Source organism: Leptosomus discolor, chromosome 9, assembly GCF_034619465.1.
Source record: "Leptosomus discolor isolate bLepDis1 chromosome 9, bLepDis1.hap2, whole genome shotgun sequence".
Lineage (NCBI taxonomy): Eukaryota > Metazoa > Chordata > Aves > Leptosomiformes > Leptosomidae > Leptosomus > Leptosomus discolor.
The window spans coordinates 27,621,216-27,642,669 of record NC_141399.1 but is presented as its reverse complement, the minus strand read 5'-3'; positions in this window follow the sequence as shown (position 1 = coordinate 27,642,669).

Below are 21,454 nucleotides of genomic sequence, written 5' to 3'. Positions count from 1 at the left end.
TATGGAGTCTCATCTCTGTCTGTAGCAGCCTGCTTTAGCTTAATGCTCTCTATTCCTGCTGTCTGTTGAACCTGGAAATTGCCATCACCAGCATCTTTCTTCTCTCTTTGGTTCTTCCTCAGCAATTTGTTTGTGGATCATTTGACCTGTGGTCCCTCTGGTAGTTTTTCTTGACCAATGTCTGCCTTCTGTCCCATCCATGTGGGATAGGGTGAGACTTGCAGGGACTCATGAAGGAGCTGCACTTGATCTTAATCTAAGGGCAAATAAACATAGCAAGAAGGCAAGCTTAGGGAGTGGAGAGGTGGGAGGGTGTTGGGCTCTAGTCCTCCGCTGTGCTTGGACTACAGGGAAGGATGTCAGTGACCCAGGGCAGTGCCCCATGTGCTGGCTAAGTGCCTGTGTCTGCTGCCCCAAGAACTGGGGCTGAGCCCTTTCCTCCCCAGGAGCAGGTGCGTGGCCACTTTCGGGGGGGACAGCTGTGTGGACTGCCTGGCCCTGCACCCAACCTGGGCCCTGCTCATCCCCAAACTCCACGGCCCGTGCCCCTGTGCCAGGCTCCTGCCATGTTGTTGCAGGTAGGTTGGAAGGTGTTACTGGCCTCATGGAGATGGGCTCCCTTGTTGATGAGGGCAGATGGGTGTGCAGGGCTGCTTCCTCTGTGCGTCTCTGCTTGTCCCCTTCCATGAGAGTCAGGCTGGGGAGCAGCTTTGGGCTGGCCGTTAGGTTCCCCTGTCCCCTCCTGCCCCAGGGGAGGCCTAGTGCCAGGGGCTCTGCTTGCCCGCAGCCTGTGCTGGGTGACCCTAGAGGTGGAAGACCTGCTCATGGCCATGGCTGTGCCATCTGCCTCCTGCTCTCAGGGATCCGTGGCTGGGGCAGGAGGAGAGCTATGCTCCCCCTTATCCTGCCTGGGGTGGGGGCAGGGACTGCATTGGGGCCATCAGAGCCACAGCCTGGGGGAGCTGGGTGACGTCTCTGGGCAGAATAAGCCCTTCTTCCAGGCATGTGTGGCCATGGCTGGCAGACCTCTCTGCCGGCCCTGGGAAGCAGCTGAGCTTCTTGGATGCTGTCTTCTGCATCGCTGGCGAACCTGAGGTGGGAGGAGGGCAGCTCTCGGCAGCAGCTGGAGTGGGATGGCAGAAGGCAGCACAGCCATAGGCAGGGGTGCAGTACGATGCCACTTGCATGGCAGCTGTGACAGGGCTGCAGCAGCAGAGCATGGAGTTGGGTGCTGACCTCCTGCTTTGTGCCCTCAGGGCCCCAGGCATCTGGTGAAAGCCCCAGGGACCACCCTGCCTCCCTGGGGGAAACTGGACAGCTTGTCCCTCCCTGAGGCCAGGTGCCTGCTGCCAGGGGACCCTGCTTTATTGCATGGCCCAGCAACTGGGCTGCCCCTGCTTTTTTCTTTCCACGAAAGGCTTCCTGCAGCTGTGCCAGCTGCTGGCAGGCCAGGGCTGTGTGGGATGAGCAGGATGCCAGAGGTTCATTGTGGTGACAGACCCAGGGCTGCCAGTGTCCAAGGTGCCACAAGACTCCCTGGCTCCCCAGAGGTTTCCAGTGGGTGCAGGAGGCTGTGGGGACAGGTGGAGCCTGGGGCAAGACCTGGTCACAGCATGGGCTATGTTTGGGGAGCTGCCTTCTGCCCAGCCTGGCTCTGTGCCTTCCAGCCGCTGCTGCTGTGCTGCACATTAGCACTGAGCTGCGGTGGTTTTAAGCAGGTCTGACAGCTTCCAGCCCTTCTGCTCCTTCTCCGAGCTTTGGCTAAATGCTTCTTGTGACAGAGCCCAAGGTGACCAGGGGGATTTTATTACATGCTGCCCATTGAGCAACGCACGCAGATGCTCCTCTGTGGCCACCAGTGTGGGGTGCGTTGTGTGTGTTTGATGCTGGGCTGCCTGGGGCTGGGGGCCAGCCCCAAGAGGTGCCTGGGCAGGGTCCATGGGTGGCACATGCAGGCAATGCTACACAGTGTGTACCCAGCATGTGGGGAGAAGCCCAATGTTGCACAATGCTTGGCAGGGTCGGGTGATGGGTGGACAAGAGTAGGTCATGTCCCATGCACCACCCTACCTAGGAGCCTGGCACAGGTGGTCCCCATGGACCTGGGCAAAGGCAGCTTATCAGGCACCATTGGAAGTGCTGTTGTGGTTGTGCAAGAAAGTCAATCGCTGCCCACTCAAGCAGCTGAAGCTGGGAGCGGAGCAGCTCCACAAGTCCCCGACTCCCTGTGCAATGCTAGTGGTGGGGAGAGTGGGCCACAAGGCACCACCCCAGCTGTGCACCATGACCCCATCCTGTGCTGGTTTTGCTGGGCAGCAGGACATGGGGAACCATGCCAGGAGCCCTGCCTGCTGTGGGGCAGCCCAGCACTGGTCCAAGAGCCCCTTCATGATGTTTCTCAGGGCTGATGAACCCTGATGGGCACGGGGCAGGGTTGTGCATCTGTCCCCTGGGGCGCTGGACCGTGTTGTCTGCTCAAGGGCATAGGGGGTGGCAGTGTGCAGCTCACCCTTGTGTATAAGAGGCCAGCAACAAAATCAGTCAGGCTGCTGACAACCAGTGAGCAGTTCCTTGGAGAGGGAGTGGGGCAGGACAGGCAGGAAAGCTCCAACCTGCTCTACAGTGGCAGTCGGAAGGTGCTGGGGCAGGTGAAGCTCAATCTGTGTCAGAGTGAGGGGATCTCCCTGTGGCTGCACATCCACTGACTCAGTGCGCGTGCTGGTGGCGTGCAGGAAAGCCAAAATAAATGCCTGCCCTTCGCATGCTGCCCCATGAACATCTTAAATGGGAAGCAGTGGCTGATCTGCAGAGCCTGGGTAGGATCTGGGTTGCAGCTCTGGGAGCGGAAGGGAGGCAAAGCCCAGCTCCCCTTGCCCGCATTGGAAAGCGTGGAGGTGTCTGCTGGTAACTGCGCGTCCTCCTCTTCGATCAGGCATTGCAGCTGATGCTGCCTTGACTATGGCAGAGAGATGCAGAGACCAGACACATCCATCAGGACCCAAATCCATGCCCTGTTTCAATTGTTTTCTATGATCCCGTCAGACAGGACTGAAACAGAGAGGTAGCCGCGCCATGGGCAGAGGCAGGCTGGAGAGGCAGGTCTTGCCAGAAGGCCTTGCGCAGGAGAAGATATCCCCATGCTGGAAAGGGGCACGCCAGGAGGAAAAGGGAATGACAGAGGTGCTGGGCCTTGCTGCATGATGCTGTTGGGGCCTACGGGGCTGTGGCAGCTGAGCCTGCAGCCCGGTGCATGGCAGGGGGTGGACGGGTGGCAGGGCTGCGCCTGGGCCCAGGGCTGAGACTGGGATGGAGCAACCCGTACTGGTACCTGGTGAATCCTCCCTGGACCAGCCTGGCGCTGTGGAGCAGCAGAAGAGGCAGAGGCTGCTCCCCTGGCCAGGGGGAAAGATGCCGGGGCTGGAGGGCATGGGATGCTCCAGCTGCTGTGGGATGTGCCGGGGCAGCACAGCCCAGGGCTATGCAGGGGGGTGGAGGGGGACACATAAAGAGTGGCTGGGGCAGACACAGGGTGCAGTGGGGCAGGAGTCTGGATGCCCAGGACTGGCAGGGATGCCTAGGGCGGCGCAGGGATGCCCGGGGCAGTGCGTGGATGCCCCCACAGACGGGGTCATTTGCTGGGGCAGCGCGGGGTGCCCTAGGGTATACAGGTGTCCCGGTCGGGACAGTGGGGGTCGGCCTCCGCCCCCCACCCCGGGGCCGGTAGCCGGGCAGCGCCGGTGCCGTGCACAGGGCAGCGTTCCAGGGGCCGTGAGGGTGACACCGCGGGTGCGGTCAGTGCCGGTAGCCGGCGGGCGCGTTACCGGACTGCGCGGTGCCCGCCGGGTGCGACACCCCGTCGGTGCAGTACCCGGGGCGGTGCAGATGCTGGGGCATGCGGTACCGGGCCCGGCAAGCGCAGCGGCGGGGCCGTGCGGTACCCGATCGGTGCGGTACAGGTGCTGGTACCGGGCGGCGGTGCCGGCGGCGGCAGCGAAGGGGTGCTGCGGTCCGGCCCCTCCCCCGCCCGCCCCCGCCGTGCACGCGCCGCGCGCTCCCGGTGCGGGGTCGGGCCGGACTGAGGGGAGCGCGGGGCGCGGAGCAGCCGCTGCCGCCACCGGTATGGCCCAGCCGCGCCACCGCCCTCGACGGTGAGTGCGCCCCGCCCCGCCCGGCCCGGCCTGGCCCGGCCCGCGGTGGCTCTTGCTGGGGAGGGCGGCCGGGCGAGACCGGCCCGGCCTCACGGCGCGGGGCTGGGGCCGGCCGCCGCGGCGTGATGGGGCTCCCGGGGCGGGGGGTGGCCGCGGGCTGGTCCCGGTCTCGGGGTAGGGCGTTCGGGGCCGGGCCGGGCACCAGGGCGGGGCGCCGCGACGGTTAACGGGTGGGGCCGAGCGCGGTGACGGCGGGTAACGGCGGGGGTTAACGGGGCCGGATGAGCGGCCGCGGCGAGCCTGCGGGTTGCCATGGCGACGCGCTGAAAGGGGGATTGTGTGCCCGCCTCAGCTGCGCGGCCCCCGCCTGCATCCCCGGCCCGGGGCCGCTCGGTTGGCCCGGTTCCGCTCGGCTCAGTCCGTCGGGCCCAGCCCGGAGCGGCGAGGAGAGGCTGCCCCGGCTCGGACGCTCCCGCCCCAGGGATTGGGATCCTCCCCGGGGCTGTGGGGGTGGGGCTGGGGCTGGGGGTGCCCGTGCAGGCGGTGTCGGTTATTTGGGGTGCAAGGGTGCGCCCGGTGCTGCCCCGCACGGGGCTGCTGGCGTGAGCATCCCCGGGTCAAGGGCAGGCAGGAGATCCCCTTGGCTCGGTTTATTTGGCATAGGATGGGGAATGACATTAGTCATCGGGCTCCCAGAGTGGAAGGGCATTCCCAGTCTCTCTTCTGGGCAGGGAGCCGGGTTGGAGGCAGGCTTGGTGTCAAACAGGGGCTCTGTCGTGCTGGCTGTGCTTGTCCCTGAGTGGGGTGGTGGGTCAGGCACATGGGGCAGGGGTTCCCAGTGGCTCCACCGACACGTTCTGTGGCTGGAGTTGGCGCGGTTTGCCCGAGCTTGGCTCTGTTGCGCTCGAAGCCACAGAGCAGGACAGGCATGGTGCATGATGGTTAGCGCCTGGGTCTGCCTGCATCTGGTGCTGTCAGTAGTGAGGAAGAGGAGGAGCGATGAGGTTTGAGGCCTTTGGCCAGCCAGTCTCTTTCTGGACCTCACCCTCCCAAATGGTGACACCTCCCAGTGCCTCTGCTGGCAGCCCTTCCCAAGGCCACAGACCTCCCACAGAGAGGCGGCTCTGGCATGAAGTCCCCGTGACACTGGGATTTTCCTTCTGTCCTTCAGGGGTGCCTTGTCCAATGCTGCTGCCAGCTCGGCCCCAGGCAACAGCAGAGGGGCTGGAGGTGCCCCCACGGCTGGGCACACCTGGGTGCAGCGGGAGATCTGACACAGCCAGCTCCTCCCCACAAGCCCCTGCACTTTGTGTCAGCCTGGTAGTACCTTCCTTCCTCTGGAAATCAGGGTGCATTGTGGAATCACAGGCATCTGCCAGCTGGGTGGGGGTGGATGTGTCCCTAGAGAGGGAGCTGCATGTCGCAGAGGGGTCACTCTTGGCTCTGGGAAATGCATGTGCCATCATTTCTCCCTGCTCTGCACCAAAGCACCCGTGCCACCCCCTGGCGCAGGGCTGAGTGCCTTGAGGTCCCCTCCCCGTCGGAGCAGACCTCTCCCTGCTCCACATGCTGCAGGTGACCACCACCAGAGTTGGTGTCTGCAAAACGGTTAAAGGCTGACATTTAGAGGTCACACTTTTAGCATTGTGCATGTGTTTGCTTCATTTGCATTTGCAGTTAGCCCAGCTCGAGGCTTTGCCATTCGCATGTGCAGTTGCCATGGTTACATGTGCAGTCGGAATGTGGAGTTTAGTTGGACACCTGCAAACATGCAGCTCTCAACCTCTGGAGCACCAGGGCATGAGCAAAAGCTGCCAAGATGCAGGGCAGCCCCTGGACCTGGGTGTGCGGGGCCCTGTGTAGTGGTGTGCTGAGGAAATGGAGTTGCAGTGCCCATCTTGGCAGGGTCTGCATACTGCTGCCTTGCACAGCCTCGAACTGCCTGTAATCAACATGCAATGTGCATCTGGGGCAGTGTTGGTGGAGAGGAAGGTTGAGCCCATTCCAAGGCTGTTGCCCTGGACCTTACCTCTGGGTCTGTCTCCTTCTGAGACCGTGTGTAGAGGCTCTTCTCCCAAAGAGCTGGAGTGAAGGTGCTTGAGAGTATGGCCATGAGGGCAGGCAGAGCCTGGGAGTCATGAGCAGAGTTGTCGTGCAGGCTGGCAGCGCCTTGCCTGTGGGCAGGGGCCTGCCAAGTCTTCAGAATTGGCAGAGCACTGTGCCAAGGCTCCAGCTGTGGTGGCTGCATCTCTCCTGGCTCTCTGTGGGGTCTGCTCTGAGTGTTCAGGTCCAACACATACAGGGACCTGGTCCAGGTGCCTTTTGACCAGGATCACACTGAATCTGCAAGTGAGAAGAAGGAGGTAGCGACTGCCAGAATCCTCTGGCAGGTCCATGTTGGCCTTGTCTTTCTGTCAAGAGAGGAGGAGTTTTAGGGCAGTAGGTATAGAAGGGACCTTGAGGTCATCAAGTCTCTAAGCTCAATCTAAACCATTCCTGAGTAGCATCAGCTCAGCCAGCTCCTAAACCTCCCCAACCACAGCAGTTCTGCTGCCTCCCAAGCAGTTTGCTGCCATCTTCCTGTATCGTTCCTGCTAGGAACCTTCCACGCAGCAGGTGGGGGAGAAGGGAAGCCCTGTTGGCTGTCCAGGAGCAACTGTGGCCTCAGACAGACTGGTGCAGGGTGTCCGTGCTGCACCGGTGGCATCTGGAGAAATCCAGTAACAGGAGGAGGGTGGAAGGATGGTGGGAAGCAGTGGGGATGGGGACATGGAGCATGTGTCTGGGCACGAGCTGTGGAGGACACACAGAAGAACCTGTGAGATCTCACAGCAGAGCACAGAGCAGCTGAGTATCTGCTATCCTGGGGCTGCATACCAAGTGCAGATGGATGGGGCAGGGACAGCTTGGCTCTGTCCTTAGGGCTTTCCATGCCACTGGGATAGAATAGTTGTTTGCTCCCTGTGGGATCCCAGACAGAGATTTCTTCCCTGATGGTCTGTGGTTATCGACTGCCACTGACAGAGCGTTTCGGAAGATTATTCTTTATCAGTGTCTGGCATGTGTACCTGCATCCACAGCCACAGCCAGGGACATGTGCACGTCTTGGGTCAGCATGGAGGGGAGGGGGTCACAGGCAGCTGGCAGGGGCACATCAGCAGAAGGAGGCAGCGTGGATCCTGGTACCAGGATGCTCGAGGAGAGCTGGGTTTGAGGACTGCGGCAGGGCTGAGTGGTGCTGCACGGTGGACTAAATGCTCCAGTGGTCTCCTAATGTGATGCTCCCTGGAGCTGGGGGCAGGGAGAAGGCTGTGACCAGCGCTGTGTGCTGCTGGCCTCAGCAGGATTCTGGAATGGGTGTGAGGGGAATGAATAAAAGGTCCTGCAATTGCTAGAACTGGCAGTTTGAACCCACATCATTCAGACCCTGAAGTGAGTCTGACTGAGGGGAAATGGGGATGAAGCAGGAGCGGTGGCAAGACAGGGGGGCTTCTGGCTGGAGCTGCTAGGTCCTGCCTGGTGTGTGTGGCTCCTGGAAGTTTTCCCTGGTTAGGAGGATATGTGCTGTTTGTTTGGAGGCTTGTCTGGGCTCAGTAGCAGCATGGTATTGCAGTCCATGATGAAACCTGTGTTCCTGCTTAGTCTTGCAGTTATGCATGGAAACTCTGCCCTTGCAATATCCTCCTTTTGCCATGTTGTCTGTCTGGCAGCAGGGCAGGAACATGGCATGGCAGGGGGGTGGGGGTGGGGGGTGGGATGTCTGTGAGCAACGCTCTGCTGGGGAGTCCTGTTTGGGCTGAGAATACCTTGGCAAGGAGCTCAGGGGATTGTTGGTAAAGCAGCCTTGTTCCTGACACTGCAAAATGCAGAACAGTGGAGTAACATCTGTTACTTTCAAACTGCATCTCCATGTGAGCACATCCGGCGAGGTGCCTGGCAAGCAGAGCCGAACCTTTGCCTTGCCTAGTGGCCAGATGCTCTGGCCATGCCAGCAGAGCAGGTGGCAAAGTTTAGGAAAGGTTGCAGAGAGAGTGTGTTACAGGGCTCATACTGTGCATGAGCCTTGTTTGGGTCTGGGCTGCTGGGGCTCTCTGAGGGTGAGGATGATTGGCAAAGGCTGGCCAGAAGGTCTTTTGAGGTGGGCTTTGGGAGGGGGCTGCTGGGAATGCCCTTTGGCATGGTGATCAGGGACTGCAGGGACTTTGCCTTCATCAAGCATCCGTTAGTTGCTACTCTAAAGGAATGGGAGAAGAAGCCCATGTCTGCAGCATGGCCAAAGTGTCTTCACGCCACTCACCATGGAGGCGGCCATGTCCATCTCCTGGTGCCAGCACCCAGTGCTAAAGGAGATGTGGAGGCGAGTTGGTGAGTTTGGCTGTCTTCACGTCTTTCCTCTACCCTTACATGACTCCAGGCACCACTGAGCAACTTGAGGGCTTGTGGGACAGTGATGCAGGAGAAGGGGGCAGGGGTTGCTCTGTGTCTCTATCTCTAGATGTGCCCAGGGTTGCCCAGGAGAGATGTGTGAGTGTTGAAATCATTGTGGAGTCAAATGCCTGGAAGTTGCAGCAGGAATGGTCAGAGGTCTGATGGCCTCTGTGCAAAAGATGACTAAATAAGGCCAGGTTCTTCAGACTGGAAAAGAAACAACAGAAGACAGTTAAGATATGTCTACAGGAGGCCAGGAGAGAAGAGACAGAGGTTAACTGTTGTTTCTTTCTGTGCAAGTACAAGGTCACATCAAATGAAGCTAGAAGGAGGTGCCAAACAGGAGGAGGGGCATTGCCTCTTGCAGATGTGCTGTCAAACCGCAGAAAACCTCAGAACAAGGTGTCGTGAACTGCAAAACCTTACATTGGTTCCAGGAGAAATGGGATGAATTCAAGCAGGACAAGAGGTTCCCCCAGAACCAATAAGTACACTGAGATCCACCCCTGACTTGGGGAGCTGCTGAGCTGCAAATTGCTCATGCTTCTGACTAGTTGCAAGAAAGTACATGGGGCAAGGTGGTCCCTTGGTCTGAGCTGCTACTTTCACAAAGTTGTGCCTACCAGTGAGATTGGAGCCAGGAGGGAGCACTGGGCTTTGGTAAAGAAGGATGGATTTATCCCCATCCAGCTTTATGTTGCTTTACTTGCTACAGGGTGACAGATGCCTGCTCAGTCCTTGCTGAGAGCGCAGGATGCTCTTCCCCATGTGATGGAGGTGCAGCTGGTGGGAGGTGGGACCTGTGCTAAGCACCGATCCTACGCCTCAGCATCACAGGATCCTTTGCTGGAGACTTCTGATGGATGTTGGTCCACTGAACAGTTGCTAATTCGATTGAAAAATGGATGTCAGTATCCCTTCCCCCTCTGTTATCTGGCAGTTCTGCTTCTTCTGGTTCCCTGGACATGGGGCATCTGCCCAACATGCTGGCAGCAGAGCTGGAGTCTCGTCCTGGAGTTGTCCCAGTTCCCTGGTACTCGCTGCACATGGTGGGCATTGTGGGATCACCTGGGAACTGATCTTCATCTCCACCTCCTCCAGTCCCCTGGCTCTGCCAGTTCTCACAGGCATCAGGAAACATTAGTCTCAGTTTTGTTCCTAGTTTTATGCCCAAATGGGAAGTCTCACGTCCTGCTACCAGTGAGAGTCCAGCTCAGCCTTACCTTGGCATACATGGGGTGCCAGAAGTCTGTCCCCCTGCTCCTCAAGCAGTGCAGAGACATGCAAGGACAGCAGGGAGACATGAGGCTCAGCTTGGAAGAGGTTTGCTTCTTATGGGAGAAGTAGGTTTGAAAGGAGGATGCAGGGATGAGCTGGAGATCTAGTGGTCCCCAGTGGGCTTTGGGTGGCGGGCAGCAGGATGAGGGCAAGCAAGGCTGAAGTTCGTGAAGAGGAACTGCTTCCCATCCTCACAACTTCCAGGAGGACCCGGTCTGCAAGCGCTGAGTGAAGTATTCAGCCAGCACAGCGGCATCCTTGCAACCACACAACTGAAATCTGCCCTTGGCTAGCAGCTGTAAGGGGACAGATCCTGTGCCTCGAGACAGAAATGATCTCTGTTTCTGTCTCAATGCCTTTTTGGTTTCTGTGCTGCTGGGCTCTCTTGATGAGGATCTGGGGTTGCAGACTTGGGCAGGGAGCTGCTGTACTTTGATGCTCACGACCTTAAGAGGAGCCAAGTGGTTACCTGCTCTTTGTAACAAAATCCTCCTCCTGTGTCTGTCTGGAGCGATGCTTCGAGCCTTCTTGGCACTGGGGGTTGCCTTTCCTTGGCACTGCTGGTCCTCGTAGCCTGCTTCTATGTCATGCTTCATCCTGGTCTGCTCCCTCTGGAGAGACAGGGCATCCCCAGGCTGCCTGATTTGCTCCGGTCCAGCTTATTTCTTAACATTAGGCAGCCTTTACAGTAAAACACATTAAAGGATTTTTTTGCCAGAGGTTTTAGGCTTTCTGCTTTTTTGTGCTTGAAGATAGAAAATATGGGAGGAGAAAGCTACAAGGGAAAATAGAAAATACATTTTGGATTAAATTTGAACAGGCCTCCTTCCTAGCTGCTGGCTTGCCTGGCCTCCGGTCCTTAGCAAGCCCTGGTTGCGTGAGCAAGAGTCAGACTTTGCGGAGCTGCCCTGGCTGCAGGCTGATCCTCCAGCCTGGGGGGTTTTCATGGTCTTCTGCCTGGTCACACCAGGTTTGGTTTCGTTTTGGGAATGTGAGTGGCTGATGGCTCTTGCCGAGGACAGGCTTCCCTGCTTGATGAAGCTGCTCGTCTTAGTTGAGTAGAGGCTGTTGTGGGCTTGGGCTGGACAGTCTAAATATTTGAGGTCCTTCCAAGGTGACTGACGCTGCATGTGTTCAGGCTGCCAGCTATACGTAGGACCTGTGACTGTGGCAATCTCTGGCCATGACACCTATATGAACTCTTTAGGTTTCTTACTGGGGCAAGTGGCAAATTTGTGCATTTCCAGAGTTCCTGGGAAAGCCTTTAGGGTTTCTGGGGAAACCAGTAACTCTGGGATGGCCTTTTATCTTCCTCAGCGGCTGACAGGCATTTTTGGATGCCATGCCATGCTGCGCCAGCAGCATGTGTGGGTGGCCGTTGTGCCAGGGGCCCCAGGACTCCCCTCGCCCTGGTGCTGCCCTGAGTGTGGAGGGCACCGCCAGCACCATGGCAGCTCTGCCACGAGCTGATGCTGGCTGTGCAGGGTTGGCAGCTTTGCCCAGGAGCTCCTCCACAGCTACCAGCCATTATCCTCAGTGCTGGCACTCGGTGATGGGGTGGGGTAAGGGGTAAGACAGATGGGGGGGGGGGGGGGGGGGGGAGGGTGGCTCCTCCAGCACCTGTGCCTTGTTCTGGAGCATGCAAGTGTGAAATTCAATTTGTAGATAAGCTGTAGCTGGTGAGGAACACAGGCCACAGCGTCTGTTGGAGCCAGGCGGTGTCTGGGAGCAGCATGGCCGGCATGCACAGCATGTCCTGCCTGCCAGCTCTTGTGGAGGCTGACGTCACCTCGGAGGAGCAGTGGCTGCTGCAGGACGTGGCTGCTTGACGCTGTGTCATGTTGGCTCTGGATATGCAGCCCCAGCTGCTGGCAGGAGTCCTGCCGAGAGGTGCTGCCCTGGGTCTGGTCCCGCCTGCCCTGTAGAGGCGAGGGCCCTGGTGCTTTCTGCCACCAGCAGCTTGCAAGCTGGGCTGCGGGGAGCACAGGTGTTGTAGACAGAGGAGTTCGTGGTGCTTCCAGCAGCGATGGCATTTTCCAACCTCCGCATTCAGACCTTCCCTTCCTGACGTTTCCAGTGTGTCCTGCTTGCTGATGGGAGCAGAGGAAACGAACATTGTAACGTTGGCAAATGCAGCTTGCACTGGCCCATGCTCTGTCCTCCATGTGCATTGCTACCAGCAGTCACAACTCCCTTCCTTCTGCCCCAGTCCAGAGCTTTCTGGGTCTCCCTCCTCTGAGCGCTTTGCAGAGAGCAGCCCTCTGTTGCAGAAGAAGAGACCAGTGCTGTGAGGAGGGCAGCATGGTCACCCAGGCCAGCCATGGCACAGCTGAGACTGAGCAGTGCCCTGGTTCTCAGTGGTGGCTGCCACCAGGGCCAGCTGTGTTCCCAGGCAAGCCACAGTGTCACGGAGCAGTGGGTCACTGCTGATGCCATCAAGCCTGGAAGGTGCACCAGCATGGTGATGCCGGGATGATCAGCCTGTCTAGGTGTTCCTTGCTGGCCAGAGAAAGTGCTGCTCTCCTGACCCCGCTTGACACTTGCAATATGGGCAGAAAATCATGTCTGGTCTTTGGTCAGGGCCACTGGCACTAACACACAACGCAGCAGCTTGTGGCAGGTGGGATGGGCAGGTGGGATGTGCTGAGACACTCACCTCTCCAAGTAGGGTGATGGGTGGCAGTTCTGCTGGGATGTCTCTCCAGCACAGGATGGGACCTACAGCTCTCCTAGTTGTGGGAAACGAGGGGCCATGGGGTGGCACAGCCCCACATCTCGGGCTCTGGGTGCCTGGGTCTGTGCAGGGCCTGCCCGGTGTTTCACCTGGAAGTAGGGACTCTTGTTACAAGGTGTAGGTAGTGTGGACAGTGAAGGTGATGGTAGCTTAAACATCTCCTGAAACAGCTTTCCTGAGCATTGCCACCAAGGACCCTGCAGTGAGGAAATTACTTGGTGCTGGACTGCAATGCTTGGGCTTTCTAGCACTGTGAGGGAGCATGCATGGCCCTGCTGCCTGCATTGTGACCCTGGAGGGCTGGCTCTGTCAGGATGGCCCACACCCCACTTTGCACAGGGTTTTGCCATCTCCCTAGACCCGCTCTGCTTCAAAGACCTGGTGGCTGGGTTGGTGTCCCATGGTACAAGCTAGGGTGGTAACAGGTGATGCAAAAAGATGGTGCTTGTACACTGCCAGATAACTTGTAACCTTATCTCTGCGCAGGAAAACTGATTAATTATGTGGTGTTTCAGCTTCTGTGGAAAGGTTAGTTCCTGCTTGTCTCCAACTGTTTTCCTCGTCTTTGTTCTTTGCTCTGTGTTTCATTACCTTTAGCCTGGATCATGACCTGGTTTACAATTCTGCCCTGCAAAACTTTGCTCAGCTGATGCAGAACAGTGGGCAGTGATGTCAGGCAGATATAGGTGGTTGGGGCAGGTGTCGGTAAAGGAAACAATCCTTTATCAGCTCTGCTACTGAAATCAGAGGTTCTTACAGCCACAGTCTGGATTACAACCTGTGATTAAGTGGTTTTGACTTCCTGCTTTGAGTCAGTAAAAATGAAACATTGACAACTTATTCTGCATTTAGCTGTTCCCATTCAAAGTACTCTTGCCCACCCTCTCTAGTCCCATTTGCAGGAAGTCTGTATTTTAAGCTGCAGTGGGTTCCTCTCTGACCAGCCCACCTCCTTACATTTATAGAACCTCCTCCAGTCCATGCTAGTCCATGGAAAGCATTGGTTGCGCATGCACTCAGCCTGCCTGCAGGCACCGATGTTTTCTCAGCTTTCCTTGGAGCGTGTGCAAGACATCTTGACCCCTTATTAGCACAGGTGGTGGTCTGGGTAGGACAGGACTTTGTGCAAATTGCCTGTGGCCTGGTCGGTTGGAGGGGGTCCGTGCCCTTTGCATGGCTGTGTGCCCAGAAAGGAGCTTGAGGGACTGGGGTATGAGAGAGTTTTGGGGAAGGATGTTCCATCAGCAGCTGGGTTTCATACTTGCTGCTTAGTTTGGGGCATTTCAGAAATGGAGGTGTCATTGCATTGAGCCAGCCTCTTTGGGTCACTGAAGTCTTCTTTCTCTATTAAATTTCAAACCTGCTTTTGCTAACATACAAAATACAAATGTGTTTGAACTTAGAGTTTCGGAAGCTTGTTGCTCCGAAAAGAGCCTTGTGCCTGTGTAATTGCTCCCTGACATGGTTCAGTCATAATGATCCATGTTAACTTAAAAACCGGGGGCCCTGCGAGCCATGGTAGTCTCTGATGTGGTTGTTTGGGAGAGGACTTAGGAGCCATTACTCTGGCAGATGTGAGGGGGATGGTGATGAGCAGCTGGGATAATGTCAACACGCGGCTCACTGAAGCTGGAGAAGGAAGTGAGGGAATGCGTCTTGTGCAGATAGCTCTCTCTTTGCTGGGTGAGATTTGCACTCCAGTCTCTAGCTGCGGAGTGTTGATCTCAGATTTGTGAGTGAGCTTATATTGCCTTAAAGTAGGTCCCTGGTGTTTGTTTGTGATGTGTTGGAGAGCGAGTGAGCTGTCTTGGCCTGAACTTTGTGCTGGTGCCAAGGGCTTGCTGAAAGCAGATTGTCTGTCAGTTTGCTCCTGAATAGATGTCTGGAAATTCCAGGGTTCTACGGATGCACTTTTGCATTGTCAGTCACTCCAGTGAGCTCTGGAGTAATTCTGCTGTTTACAAAGTGCTGTTTCCTCTAGAATAGAGTAGAATGGAATATTTCAGTTGGAAGTGGCCTACAGCAATCGTCTAGTCCAACTGCCTGACCACAAGTTAAAGCATGTAATTACAGGCATTGTCCAAATGCCTCTCAAACACTGACAGGCTTGGGGCATCAACCACCTCTCTAGGAAGCCTGTTACAGTGTTTGACCACCCTCTCGGTAAAAAAATGCTTCGTAATGTCGACTCTAAACCTCCCCTGCACAGCTTTGCACCTTTCCCACGTGCCCTATCACTGGACACCAGGGAGAAGAGATCGGCACCTCCGTCTCCTCAGGGAACTGTAGAGAACCATGAGGTCACCCCGTGACGTCTAGGTGATGCGGCGTCTGCTTGGCGGATAGCCTCGCACGTCCCGCCTCCCCTCGAGCTGCCAGCCAAACGGCCCGCTGGAGCCCGAGCGCTTTTCCTGCGAGTCCCCCGTGCCTGGCAGCCGACCGGAGCTGCGGGGCTGCGCCGCGGCTCTGCGCGGGAAGAACCGCCCCTTCTCCGGGGCGGGAGGGGTGGCGGGCGCGGCGCGGCGCGGTGCTGAAGGGACAGCTCCCGGCCGGCCCCGGGGGCGGTGGCGGGGACGCGCCGGTTACACCTCCGCTGCCCGGGGGTCGGAGCGGGCGGGGACCGACGTGGCGGCAGGCCTGGGGGCGCTGGGCAGCCTGCACCTCCCCCCCCCCCCCCCCCCCCCCGCGTCCTTCGGGGAACGGCACGCAGCACTGCCCCGTGGTTGTGGGCCTTGCCAGGCCGGAGCAGGCGCGTTCGGGCCGGGATAGGGGGATGCCGCATCCAGCTGTTTCGGCGTGTGCGGCAACCCCATCCATCGCAGGGGCTTCTGGAGTCTCCTCCGCGGCTCTTTCATCTTTCAGGCTGGGTCAGGCTCTCTTCTTTTTCTGCCAGTTGTTCTGGCTGGGGAGCGAGCACGTGTATACCCACACGAAGGCCAGGGCAGTGTGTTTGCTGTTTAGACAGTGGTTCTCATTAACCTCTGCCCCTGCAGGGAAGCATTTGTAAATGGAAATTGTGCAAGCAGCAAGGTGAGGGAGAGAAAAGCTGCTGCTGTTTCTTCATGCTGGGGTCAGGGAAGCCGTAACATGAAATAATCCAGATTATTTCTAGCCAGAACGTGGCACTAAATGGCCTACTTCCAACAGCTATTCCCTGAGCCACGTGGGAGCCCAGCAGCCCACCAAGAGGCTGCAGCCACTGCTCTCTTCACAGCCAGAAGTCTGTCCCAGCAGGGCCCCTTGCTCACACAGCAGCTGCTGGCTGTGCCACATGGCCCTGCCTCAGCTTCCTGCCAGACTTCTGGGAAGCACTGAGCGGGAAGGTTAGTTGAAATCTAGACCACCTCAAGCTGAGCATGTAGCCCACTCCAAAAGAGCCCAGGCTTTCAAGCATGGTTGTCCTTGGGTCCTCTATGCAGGCCACCCTCTACTTGCATCAACAGTATTGGGTGCTGACCCCAGCACCATCCCTGCTGCAGTGCTGTCCTTCAGCAGCATCACCAGTCTCAGCTCAGTGACACTGAGAAACCTGGATTTTTGGAGCTTTCAATGCTAAACAGGAGTTGGAAGTGAGCCAGGATATCTCACCTTCTGGGTAGTGTGCCTTCTGGAGCCGGGCATTGAACAGTGTGCTGGCATTCAACACCAAAAAAATGTCTGGAAAGGCTGAAGTGTCGACAAGGGAAAGGTCTGCTTTGCCCCTGGTGTCCTTCGCAAGACAGGCTTGAGTCCTTCATGAAGGACTCTTTAAAGGCCATGTAGCAACCGGGGACAGGCCATATTGCAACAGGAGGCCATTGGCACAACAACAGAAATGGCACTTGAAATTGTCTGTTTCTAGGGATTTTGGGTAACATTCTTCTGTTCTGAATGAGAGCTCTCGAGGATCTTGGCACGTGTCTGAGAGTTGTCAAAGAGCTTCTGTCCCACATATGTTCTTGCAGCACTGAGGAACTTAACTGACACTTCTCACGTGGTCTTTCATCCTCTCCCCAGGGCAAAGGATATGCAGTGGAGTGTCTCATAGGCTTCTGACATTCAGGTTGCTTTAAATATTGGTGGGTAGAAGTTAGGAAAGGCAAGACACAAGGGTGTATCTTGCACCTGAAGAAAATGAGGATGAGGTTTGTGACTGTTTTTCGTTCTGTCCCATCGGAGTGACTGTGGTGCCTAGACATCGGAGGTGCTGCAGACGTGCCTCTAGGAAGAGAGTGAGATGGGCAACACTGGCCTCTGGTGTGTGTGCAGAGTGGAGAACAGACATGATGGGCTCCACCATGCTGGGAAGCTTCCTAAGTGTTCTTTCTGTCAGTGTCCTAAATGCTGAAGGCTTCGTGGCCAAGCCGGCTGTAGTTTGCCCACATGGTGGCAAATGCTGAATGAATGAGGGCAGGGACAGAGCTGCCAGCCAGGGTTGGTGAGAAGTGTAGGAGACTGGGCTGGAGGGGGTGCTGAGGGGTCACTTTGTCCACCCATCTGCCATGTTGCATCCTTTGCAGATATGCATGGGACGCTTTACATTTCCCTGGTGTACACTTGACTCTCTTTTCTTAATATGAATGTGTCTCCTACCTGGTATGAAGTTCAATGTCAGACTGTCCTGATTTTTTTTTGTGATGGACTTTACATGTTAAGAAACTGCATCCTCAGGCTTGTCTTGTCTAGACTAGCTTTTGTCCAAGGCTTTTTGGTGGTCTTGCTGCTCTCCTGTGGCCTCTCTCCATTGGTTCAAATCTCTCGGTGAATGAACTGGTTCTCTGGAGGAGGACAGTATAATTACTTGATGTGCCTTTATGAGCTGAAAGGAGAGCAGAGTAATTACTTCACGTGTCGTTATAAGCTGGCCTTTCACACATCCTACCGTATTTGCCTTTTTTTGCAGCAATGACATGCTGGCTCACATTCAATTTGTACTCCCCTGTAGCCCTTATGACCCTTCTGGCAGAAACACTGCTGTCTTTTCTTCCATGATCTGTTTGTGCAGTTTTTTACCTCCCAATGACTTACAGCCCTGCCCATCATCTCTCAGCCCTTTCCCCAGTCTGTCAAGAGCATGTCAAATTCCCATCCTGGCCTCCAAAGAGCTGTGTGTCATGTGCAGATTTTAAAACATACTCTATTCTGTCATTTAGGTCATTCATGGAAAAGCAGAGCAGTAGCAACAGCAGGACAGACCATTCTGAAACCCTGCTTGTCCCCTTTCAGTGTATTGGCAAGCTACTGGTAACCATCTATTACTGTGCACTAGCTCTGTGATGGACCTGAAGTCCTGGGAATTGCTCCCACAGTGCTGTGGGACCAGGAAACATCTGCCTGTGGCATGGATGGGTAACCTGGGGTGGGTCAGAAGGACCCACTGGGCACAATTCATAGCATGTAACCACCAACTTTGCTCTGTAGTATTATCCTCAAGCATCAACCCAGGCCACAAGCATCAGAGGGTGCAAGCTGAGACCTGCTGGCAGAGTGATGCTCTTCAGGAGCTGCCAGGACACACAGACACAAGCATGTCAGTCCAGTTGTGCTTCAGCTTCTGCACTCCTCAGCGTTTCCTATGGGGTTTCTGCAGCATTGCAGGCCAGGTGGGATGAGACTGGGGGTTGGTGGAAGCCAGGGTCACTGCCCGGTGGAGAAGAGCAGCTGGCAGGGTGGGGAGCACATCTGGCAGGTGCTGCTGTCTGAGAGCTGAGCATCAGCCTGAGGTCCCCGAGCACAGGCTAGTGGAAAGGTTTGGAGCTCACTCACTCTGGGGAAGACGAGGCAGAGGTTTCTCATGCTGGTTGCCAGCTGCATGTCAGTGCTGGGGTGCGTGGGCTGGCCCACATGAAACACCATGATACAACAGGGTCAGATGGTGAGAAGAGCTGCACAAGGCAGAGTGGCTGGAGGGTGCAATGGGACATCCCATCCACTTGCTGTTGGGAAGATATCATCCACCTGTGCCAGTCGGGTGGTTTGAGGTCCCAGTCTGTCCTGGCTCTTGACCACACGGGACACAGAGCCACAGCATCAACATGAGGAGCTTGGGGTTGGGTCAGTCTGAGCGCTCAAGGGCAGGAGGCTGGACCCCGATGAAGGGTCCAATATGAGGGCAGGCTGCCTGCTAGCATCTCTCCAGCTGCCCTCCAGGTAAGGTGTGTTTCTGGCTCATCTGGCTGGTGTTGAGACGCCTGACTGTGCACCTGCGAGGGAGGCTTCCAGAGGATCCCACCCAGCCAGGTTTCCATGGAGAGCATCTCCTTGTCGAGGAGGGAGCTGTCTGGCAGACAGTATGGCTGTGGAAATACCGATGGAGCATTTGTTTTCCAAAGCACATGAATAACATCCCTAACAGCTAGCAGCCTCCCTTCCTCCACTTGCCCCACTAGCAGTCTGGCAGAGCGCCCTGGGGTGCCTGTGGTGTCTTTGTCCCCCTGGCTCCTTGCTGTGCGCTTGTCTGAACATCCCCAGTTTGGCCGTATATGCCCAGCCCGGCCCAGTTTCACTTCCAGTTGGCAGGCGTAGCTCCTCCTGGTGCAGCCCTGCAGGGAGGCAGCAGCTGTCTTTGCTGGGGGACGCATTTGGCTTTGCTGCTGGAGGGAAGAACAGGAGTGCTGTAGGTGGCAAAACTGGAGAAGTTTTGCTCTTACCTCCCGTAGGATGTGCTTTCCTGAATGAAATGTCCTTTGTTGGATCTCCCAGTTATTTTGCATGCTTTGAAAGACCAAGGAGAAGCTTAAGAGCTGTTGAGGCAGCAGGCAGCGATGCAAGGCATATGCAACAGCCCTCGGTGAAGGGGGCTGAGCTCGGGTTTTCGTGGCAGTCTGTCAATATTAAATTAAGGCTAAATTCCCATCCTAAATGTTATGTTAACATGAAGTTACAGCAGAAAGCACAGAGCACAGAACAGCAATATGAGGGTATAAGATGTGCTACAGGGGTATTGTAATCATCCCAAATGAGGCATTTGAAACCCAGGGAATTTCAGATTTAGGGTTTGCATTGGGTTTTCGGTTTGTAATTTAAAATCAAACTAAACACGGGAAGGCTTAGGAGCATGTTGCTGAGATTGTTTGGGTGCTTTTATTCTGTGCTGCAGGGACACAGGCAGATGAAGGGGAAAAAAGTCTTAATAAAATTGTAGAACCAAATGTGGAATTACAAATGTTAAAATACCATGATCTGGATTTGAGTGTTAAGGCATTGTGGCTCTCCAGGGTAACATTAGGGCTGCTGGGTCTTGACCGTGCATCTCCATATCTGGATATACTTGGCTATCGCTAACGTAATTCACCTCTGTGCCTGATGCTTTATAAAACTCATAATTGGAGACAGTTGCAAGCCCTGTAGCATCATTTTATTTATGTTAAGGACATGTACTTGGACCTTGAATTCTATCTTAGCTTATGGTTTTTGTCTTCAGATTTCCATGGGTTTTAAAAGCTATTAAAAGAACCATAGATGAGATTAAACAAAACCCAAAGGAATATCATCATAACATAATTTTGAGGAGGTGTAGCAAGAAGCTGATTTTTGGCTATGTTTTGTAAAAAGAGATTCCTCATTGTGCCAGGACAAGGTGGTTACACTGGGTGTGTAACCACTCCACAAAGTGGATGGTGAATTCAGCCCTAATTTTGCAGTGACTGGTGTGCACAGCCCAGCCAGGCAGCTGCAGGCTACAGAGTGGCGCTGCCTGGTGCTGTGAAACTGCTTGGCTGGAGGAGCTGGTGGAGCAGCAGTGCCCACAGCAGCGTGCAGCTGCAGCCCCAAGGAAGCTCTTGAGTCGGGAAGTCAGCTGGTAAGCCACCACTGGCAGGGCTGTGGTGTTTCTGCAGAGGGAAAACAATGACAGGTTGGTTGAAGTGGCTCTGCAGGGAGTTGTGGGCACTATCATAAAGACTGGAAGCTGCCTGTAGCTTCCAGTCATACAAATTAGATATGACAGTCATTAATAATGTGGCTTTATCCTAACCCATGGTACCCAAAGGAACCTGAGCAGAAGATTTGCACTAGGCAGTTTGCCTTCCGGCAATGTCAGGCAGAGTGGTGGGTCTGAAGCACCTTCGAGATCCCACTTGGACATGCAATTTTGGAGAGTCCTGGGCTGTCATTGCACCCCTGGGATGTTGCTTTTAGGCAAAGGTCAGTTCTCTGCTGAAGGAGGAGCATTGCTGCAAGGAGTATTAGATGAATGATGGTTTTCTTCTGGAGCCAGAGGCAGAGCTGGGCAGCTGAGGCAAGTGCTGCAGAGTCAGCTCCAGCGGTGGTGGGGCAGAGCAGAGCTCGGGATCTCTGGGTACCTCATCTGTATTTCTGTCCCTTGATACCCCTTATGTTTCTTAGGCTTTGGCAGCTATTCAGGGGACAACGCAGCAGTGTCATGCTCCCATCGGGTGTGTTTCTGTCAGTGCCTGGTGAGGCAGGAGGAGGTGGAGGGGAATGATGTGCAGAGGTGATGGGGGTCAGGGATAGAACAGGATCAGCTCTGGTCATGATAGCTCAGCCCTCAGGTCGTCCCTGTGCTGTGGATGGGGAAGTAGGCATGACGTTTTTACCCCATCATTTGTACCACCCTCCTTGTCTGGCATTAGCTGCAGTCCCTCTGTGGGCTCTGGAAACGTGCCTGCATGCCCAGCCCTACGAGGCCTCGCTGCTCGGGTGGGCTGGATGCAGTAACATGATTTTCTGGGCTGAGTGTTTCTTATTATGCCTGTCGTACCCTATTTCTGAGCCTGCTGTGTTCCCTGGGCATATCAGGAGGGCAGGCACAGAACGGGCCTACTTCCTTAATGACCAACAGCAAATTCCCTGCACATGTGCCGTGCAGATTTGAGATGCCCTCTGTGGTTTGTGGTTTGGGTTTTTTTTTTTTTCTTTCCTGTGG